Source organism: Cyprinodon tularosa, unplaced genomic scaffold (assembly GCF_016077235.1).
Source record: "Cyprinodon tularosa strain WSP-4 unplaced genomic scaffold, ASM1607723v1 ctg1716, whole genome shotgun sequence".
In the NCBI taxonomy this organism is placed as follows: domain Eukaryota; kingdom Metazoa; phylum Chordata; class Actinopteri; order Cyprinodontiformes; family Cyprinodontidae; genus Cyprinodon; species Cyprinodon tularosa.
The window spans coordinates 12,392-20,578 of NW_024038547.1; the positions used below are offsets into that span (position 1 = coordinate 12,392).

The following is an 8,187-nucleotide window of genomic DNA, read 5'->3' on the forward strand; positions in this document are numbered from 1 at the left end:
GCTCCACATCATCGCTGTCCTCTAGCTTCGGCACTGCTGCTCTGGTCCATGTTGCTGGCGCTGGTGCTGCTGGATCAGGAAACAGGATCGATGGGCCTGCCGCTGGCATCCATGGGGCTGGTGGTGGTGCTGGATACCCTGCTGCCGGTGCTGCTTGGAGGGTTGCTGCCACTGGATGTGCCGGTGCTGCTGCTACTGTCATGAGGGCTGCTGCCGCTGGATGTGCCGCCACTGCTGGGAGGGTCGCTGCCGCTGGATGCGCCGCTGCTGCTGGGAGGGTCGCTGCCGCTGGATGCGCCGCTGCTGCTGGGAGGGTCGCTGCCGCTGGATGCGCCGCTGCTGCTGGGAGGGTCGCTGCCGCTGGGAGGGTTGCTGGCTTTGCTCCATCTGGCTGCTGCTGCTGCTGCCCTCCCCTGGAACTCCTGCGATGGTCCTCCAGCTCATCACGGACGTTACCCAGTTGAACTTGAATGTTGCGCCACCGCTGCTCTTGTTTCTCCCTCTCTTTCTCCTGCGTCCGCATGGACCGTTGCAGTAGGCTGTACAGGTCTGAAAGGTTGAGTGCTTCTTGCGGCCTGTCGTCGTCATCAGGTTGTGTCTGTTGCTCTCCTCCTATGGCTCCTTCGACCTCTTCCTCACCTGGACCCAGGGGGTTGGTCTTCTTCAACTTCCTGTAAGCCATCTCACTCTGCTTGCACTTCTTTCTTGTTGACTTTCGTGTCGGCGCCACGATCCCACTTCTGACACCAAATGTGAAACTGGTGAGCCCTCTGGCTCAGGTTTCGCTGCAGGATGGCCACCCAAATGGAATGAAAGCACTCAACAAGGAGGTCCAGTGCAAATGACGTGGTGTATATTTATTTACAGTGCTCTAACCAAAAAGTGCAGTAACAAAAAGACTTTCCAAAACATAAACAAAATCAACACGATGGTTGTTCAAAATAATAACTAATAATAAATCTAAGCACAGAGAGCAATACCTCTTTTGAACACGACAGTCTCAGGCACCAACCTTTCTCCTAGCATCCAACCCACAAACTGAGGAAAAAGTAGGGTTTTTATACAAACAGACATAATTGGCAAATTGCATGCCTACTGGACTAAATCACTGACTGATTGGATGAGACCACTATGCAAGAAAAAAAAGGTACAGCTGAAACAATGCACTACTTCATTTTCACTGTTAAATTACATGCCTAAGCAATCTACATTAACCACATTACTGTATGCATACATTCAATAAAACACATTTCTCATTACATCAACATTACACCTAAAAATAGCATTTTAAATGCATCAAACACTCAGTTTCACCCCGTCAGGTAATCAAAGCCTCTGATTGGCTGAATGAGACATAAATTATTCCCCTACCCACAGTTCGTGTTTCCCAGGGGAGGAGAAGTTGTCGGACCAGGAAGTGTGTGTGCGCGTTTGTGTTTGTGTGTGCAATGTGTGGAAACTGGAGCGGTATGGGATTATGGAGCGATATCGGCGGGTACCTCACCGAACGCTGCGATGGCTGGTCACTCAGGTAAGTACTGAAAGTTTTTGGAGTGTTGGCGTGACAAAGAGCTCTCATATGCGGTTGCCGGCTCCGCGAGTGAAAGTCTCAGATTCGTGTGTGCGCGCTTGTGTATGGAGGTGTGTGCAGGTGTGTGTGACGTTAGCCAGCTACATTGTAGCGTGCTGTTCTGTGGCATTTGTGAAAAGGGAGGGCTGCCTTTTCACAGGCTTGAACAGGAGGGCATTGATATGTTTTAATGATAATTAATAAAATAATTAAACTTTATTGTCATTCTACTGTCACAAGTACAGAGCAACAAAATTTATTATCTGCATTTAACCCACCCCCTTGGGGAGCAGTGGGCTGCCATTGTGTGGCACCCGGGAGCAGTGTGGCATTAAGGGTCTTGCTTAGAGACCCAGAGTGGAAGTGGGGGATTGAACTTACTTTTAGAGTGCTTCACCACATTAGTAACGGGATTTGAATGCACAATTTAATGGGCAACTGCTTTATAGCACACAAATGGCAACCTTCTGGTAGAAGATACCTCCAAGTAAGGAATAAAGACATGTCAGAAGTGGGATTTGAACCCACGCTTCCATTGGAGACTGCGACCTTAACGCAGCGCCTTGGACCGCTCGGCCATCCTGACTTCCTGACAAACTTGAGAGCTTGATTGCGAAACATTTTAAATAACCTGAGAGAGCAGGTGGGCATGACAAGGGCTTTGTCCAAGACCCTAAGAGCTCCCACAACATGCCTATGAGAACCCACCCTGGATCACAGTTAACATAAGGTCAAGATAGATCCACCTTGGGAGCTCAAAGAGAAGAGGTGGTTGTAGCTTGATTCCCAAGTTTACTCTTCTATCCTCTGAGACCTGGATACCCACAACTAAGTCTGGAAATTGGCTTTGGAGCTTGAGAAAAGCAAACCAGTTAAAGGCTAGACAATCCCTTTCGCAGGAATGGCTGCTAAAGCATATAAACAACTCTTCAAAAGTCCTTTACGCTCATCCAGGAAGCAGCGGGGCTTCAACTGGGTTAAAGAATGGATATTGTAAGATTGAGCTGCTGTGGGAGGGGAAGATGCACATGGAATATACTTGCAGAGCTGCTTAACACTTGATTCATCTTGTAAAAATTATTTGTGAGAACCTTTCCTGTATCGTAAGGATGAAGGGTCTATAAAATGGAAATTGGGTTTTCAGGGATTAGTGGTCCTTGCACCCAGCATACTCAAGCTCCGGAACCCCAAAAAGATACGCATCTAGTCAAAAAGCCCAACTGGATAAAACTTTGACTCATGAGGAGAAAAAATCCTTAAAATGGACCCTGGGGTATTTGGAGTTAGGGAAGTGTACCTTTATTCTCAGGGTACTATCAGCTTCCATTGGACCCATGAACCCACGGTTAAGCTTAGAAATGTTGGTACAGGATCTAGGGAAGATTGGAAGTTTTAAGCCCTGGTATGCACAGCCCTTACCAAATGAAGTACATGGCTTACCCAAGGGATGTTTGATATTGAATGGCAGGAAAACAGAACAATCATTTATCTTTTTAAAGAGCAACTCAGGTCTGGTTAAAGAAAGGATGATGTTTTATGTTCAAAAACATCCATTTTGAGCGTGTGTTGAGGAATAGTTTTGTAAATGTGAATAATTGCAAGTGCATCATTTTTTTTTTCTTTGCTTGGATTCCTGATCAGATACTCATCTGTACTACCAGTGATGAGCTACAATAAACGGAATCTTTAACCATCTGACTAATTGGATGCTATCTGTATGGCTTGCACAGGAGGGCATTGATATGTTTTAATGATAATTAATAAAATAATTAAACTTAATTGTCATTCCACTGCGACCTTAACGCAGCGCCTTGGACCGCTCGGCCATCCTGACAAACTTGAGAGCTTGATTGCGAAACATTTTAAATAACCTGAGAGAGCAGGTGGGCATGACAAGGGCTTTGTCCAAGACCCTAAGAGCTCCCACAACATGCCTATGAGAACCCACCCTGGATCACAATTAACATAAGGTCAAGATAGATCCACCTTGGGAGCTCAAAGAGAAGAGGTGGTTGTAGCTTGATTCCCAAGTTTACTCTTCTATCCTCTGAGACCTGGATACCCACAACTAAGTCTGGAAATTGGCTTTGGAGCTTGAGAAAAGCAAACCAGTTAAAGGCTAGACATACATTACCTAAGAATAGCTACTAAGGAAAATGAAACAGTTTGTCATAAACCCCTTTGTCTTGATTGGGGAACTACAATGAATCCCTTTCGCAGGAATGGCTGCTAAAGCATATAAACAACTCTTCAAAAGTCCTTTACGCTCATCCAGGAAGCAGCGGGGCTTCAACTGGGTTAAAGAATGGATATTGTAAGATTGAGCTGCTGTGGGAGGGGAAGATGCACATGGAATATACTTGCAGAGCTGCTTAACACTTGATTCATCTTGTAAAAATTATTTGTGAGAACCTTTCCTGTATCGTAAGGATGAAGGGTCTATAAAATGGAAATTGGGTTTTCAGGGATTAGTGGTCCTTGCACCCAGCATACTCAAGCTCCGGAACCCCAAAAAGATACGCATCTAGTCAAAAAGCCCAACTGGATAAAACTTTGACTCATGAGGAGAAAAAATCCTTAAAATGGACCCTGGGGTATTTGGAGTTAGGGAAGTGTACCTTTATTCTCAGGGTACTATCAGCTTCCATTGGACCCATGAACCCACGGTTAAGCTTAGAAATGTTGGTACAGGATCTAGGGAAGATTGGAAGTTTTAAGCCCTGGTATGCACAGCCCTTACCCAATGAAGTACATGGCTTACCCAAGGGATGTCTGATATTGAATGGCAGGAAAACAGAACAATCATTTATCTTTTTAAAGAGCAACTCAGGTCTGGTTAAAGAAAGGATGATGTTTTATGCTCAAAAACATCCATTTTGAGCGTGTGTTGAGGTATAGTTTTGTAAATGTGAATAATTGCAAGTGCATCATTTTAGTGTTTTTTTCTTTGCTTGGATTCCTGATCAGATACTCATCTGTACTACCAGTGATGAGCTACAATAAACGGAATCTTTAACCATCTGACTAATTGGATGCTATCTGTATGGCTTGAACAGGAGGGCATTGATATGTTTTAATGATAATTAATAAAATAATTAAACTTTATTGTCATTCCACTGTCACAAGTACAGAGCAACAAAATTAATTATCTGCATTTAACCCACCCCCTTGGGGAGCAGTGGGCTGCCATTGTGTGGCACCCGGGAGCAGTATGGGGTTAAGGGTCTTGCTTAGAGACCCAGAGTGGCAGTGGGGGATTGAACTTACTTTTAGAGTGCTTCACCACATTAGTAACAGGATTTGAATGCACACTTTAATGGGCAACTGCTTTATAGCACACAAATGGCAACCTTCTGGTAGAAGATACCTCCAAGTAAGGAATAAAGACATGTCAGAAGTGGGATTCGAACCCACGCCTCCATTGGAGACTGCGACCTTAACGCAGCGCCTTGGACCGCTCGGCCATCCTGACAAACTTGAGAGCTTGTTTGCGAAACATTTTAAATAACCTGAGAGAGCAGGTGGGCATGACAAGGGCTTTGTCCAAGACCCTAAGAGCTCCCACAACATGCCTATGAGAACCCACCCTGGATCACAATTAACATAAGGTCAAGATAGATCCACCTTGGGAGCTCAAAGAGAAGAGGTGGTTGTAGCTTGATTCCCAAGTTTACTCTTCTATCCTCTGAGACCTGGATACCCACAACTAAGTCTGGAAATTGGCTTTGGAGCTTGAGAAAAGCAAACCAGTTAAAGGCTAGACAATCCCTTTCGCAGGAATGGCTGCTAAAGCATATAAACAACTCTTCAAAAGTCCTTTACGCTCATCCAGGAAGCAGCGGGGCTTCAACTGGGTTAAAGAATGGATATTGTAAGATTGAGCTGCTGTGGGAGGGGAAGATGCACATGGAATATACTTGCAGAGCTGCTTAACACTTGATTCATCTTGTAAAAATTATTTGTGAGAACCTTTCCTGTATCGTAAGGATGAAGGGTCTATAAAATGGAAATTGGGTTTTCAGGGATTAGTGGTCCTTGCACCCAGCATACTCAAGCTCCGGAACCCCAAAAAGATACGCATCTAGTCAAAAAGCCCAACTGGATAAAACTTTGACTCATGAGGAGAAAAAATCCTTAAAATGGACCCTGGGGTATTTGGAGTTAGGGAAGTGTACCTTTATTCTCAGGGTACTATCAGCTTCCATTGGACCCATGAACCCACGGTTAAGCTTAGAAATGTTGGTACAGGATCTAGGGAAGATTGGAAGTTTTAAGCCCTGGTATGCACAGCCCTTACCCAATGAAGTACATGGCTTACCCAAGGGATGTTTGATATTGAATGGCAGGAAAACAGAACAATCATTTATCTTTTTAAAGAGCAACTCAGGTCTGGTTAAAGAAAGGATGATGTTTTATGTTCAAAAACATCCATTTTGAGCGTGTGTTGAGGTATAGTTTTGTAAATGTGAATAATTGCAAGTGCATCATTTTTTTTTTTTTTTCTTTGCTTGGATTCCTGATCAGATACTCATCTGTACTACCAGTGATGAGCTACAATAAACGGAATCTTTAACCATCTGACTAATTGGATGCTATCTGTATGGCTTGAACAGGAGGGCATTGATATGTTTTAATGATAATTAATAAAATAATTAAACTTTATTGTCATTCCACTGTCACAAGTACAGAGCAACAAAATTAATTATCTGCATTTAACCCACCCCCTTGGGGAGCAGTGGGCTGCCATTGTGTGGCACCCGGGAGCAGTGTGGGGTTAAGGGTCTTGCTTAGAGACCCAGAGTGGCAGTGGGGGATTGAACTTACTTTTAGAGTGCTTCACCACATTAGTAACAGGATTTGAATGCACACTTTAATGGGCAACTGCTTTATAGCACACAAATGGCAACCTTCTGGTAGAAGATACCTCCAAGTAAGGAATAAAGACATGTCAGAAGTGGGATTCGAACCCACGCCTCCATTGGAGACTGCGACCTTAACGCAGCGCCTTGGACCGCTCGGCCATCCTGACTTCCTGCCAAATTTGAGAGCTTGATTGCGAAACATTTAAATAACCTGAGTGAGCAGGTGGGCATGACAAGGGCTTTGTCCAAGACCCTAAGAGCTCCCACAACATGCCTATGAGAACCCACCCTGGATCACAATTAACATAAGGTCAAGATAGATCCACCTTGGGAGCTCAAAGAGAAGAGGTGGTTGTAGCTTGATTCCCAAGTTTACTCTTCTATCCTCTGAGACCTGGATACCCACAACTAAGTCTGGAAATTGGCTTTGGAGCTTGAGAAAAGCAAACCAGTTAAAGGCTAGACAATCCCTTTCGCAGGAATGGCTGCTAAAGCATATAAACAACTCTTCAAAAGTCCTTTACGCTCATCCAGGAAGCAGCGGGGCTTCAACTGGGTTAAAGAATGGATATTGTAAGATTGAGCTGCTGTGGGAGGGGAAGATGCACATGGAATATACTTGCAGAGCTGCTTAACACTTGATTCATCTTGTAAAAATTATTTGTGAGAACCTTTCCTGTATCGTAAGGATGAAGGGTCTATAAAATGGAAATTGGGTTTTCAGGGATTAGTGGTCCTTGCACCCAGCATACTCAAGCTCCGGAACCCCAAAAAGATACGCATCTAGTCAAAAAGCCCAACTGGATAAAACTTTGACTCATGAGGAGAAAAAATCCTTAAAATGGACCCTGGGGTATTTGGAGTTAGGGAAGTGTACCTTTATTCTCAGGGTACTATCAGCTTCCATTGGACCCATGAACCCACGGTTAAGCTTAGAAATGTTGGTACAGGATCTAGGGAAGATTGGAAGTTTTAAGCCCTGGTATGCACAGCCCTTACCCAATGAAGTACATGGCTTACCCAAGGGATGTCTGATATTGAATGGCAGGAAAACAGAACAATCATTTATCTTTTTAAAGAGCAACTCAGGTCTGGTTAAAGAAAGGATGATGTTTTATGTTCAAAAACATCCATTTTGAGCGTGTGTTGAGGTATAGTTTTGTAAATGTGAATAATTGCAAGTGCATCATTTTAGTGTTTTTTTCTTTGCTTGGATTCCTGATCAGATACTCATCTGTACTACCAGTGATGAGCTACAATAAACGGAATCTTTAACCATCTGACTAATTGGATGCTATCTGTATGGCTTGAACAGGAGGGCATTGATATGTTTTAATGATAATTAATAAAATAATTAAACTTTATTGTCATTCCACTGTCACAAGTACAGAGCAACAAAATTAATTATCTGCATTTAACCCACCCCCTTGGGGAGCAGTGGGCTGCCATTGTGTGGCACCCGGGAGCAGTGTGGGGTTAAGGGTCTTGCTTAGAGACCCAGAGTGGCAGTGGGGGATTGAACTTACTTTTAGAGTGCTTCACCACATTAGTAACAGGATTTGAATGCACACTTTAATGGGCAACTGCTTTATAGCACACAAATGGCAACCTTCTGGTAGAAGATACCTCCAAGTAAGGAATAAAGACATGTCAGAAGTGGGATTCGAACCCACGCCTCCATTGGAGACTGCGACCTGAACGCAGCGCCTTGGACCGCTCGGCCATCCTGACTTCCTGCCAAATTTGATAGCTTGA

General features: G+C 44.1%; 4 non-coding genes across 4 annotated transcripts; all 4 read right to left on the minus strand.

Moving 5' to 3' along the window:
• Nucleotides 1-2,073: 2,073 nt before the first annotated feature.
• trnal-aag lies at nt 2,074-2,156 on the minus strand. Its single transcript has one exon. It is a non-coding gene; the product is annotated as a tRNA-Leu (tRNA).
• A 2,803-nt stretch (nt 2,157-4,959) lies between these two features.
• On the minus strand, nt 4,960-5,042 carry trnal-aag. The gene has a single exon. It is a non-coding gene; the product is annotated as a tRNA-Leu (tRNA).
• Nucleotides 5,043-6,516: 1,474 nt separating this feature from the next.
• Nucleotides 6,517-6,599, minus strand: trnal-aag. The gene has a single exon. It is a non-coding gene; the product is annotated as a tRNA-Leu (tRNA).
• Nucleotides 6,600-8,080: 1,481 nt separating this feature from the next.
• On the minus strand, nt 8,081-8,163 carry trnal-cag. Its single transcript has one exon. It is a non-coding gene; the product is annotated as a tRNA-Leu (tRNA).
• Nucleotides 8,164-8,187: the final 24 nt, after the last annotated feature.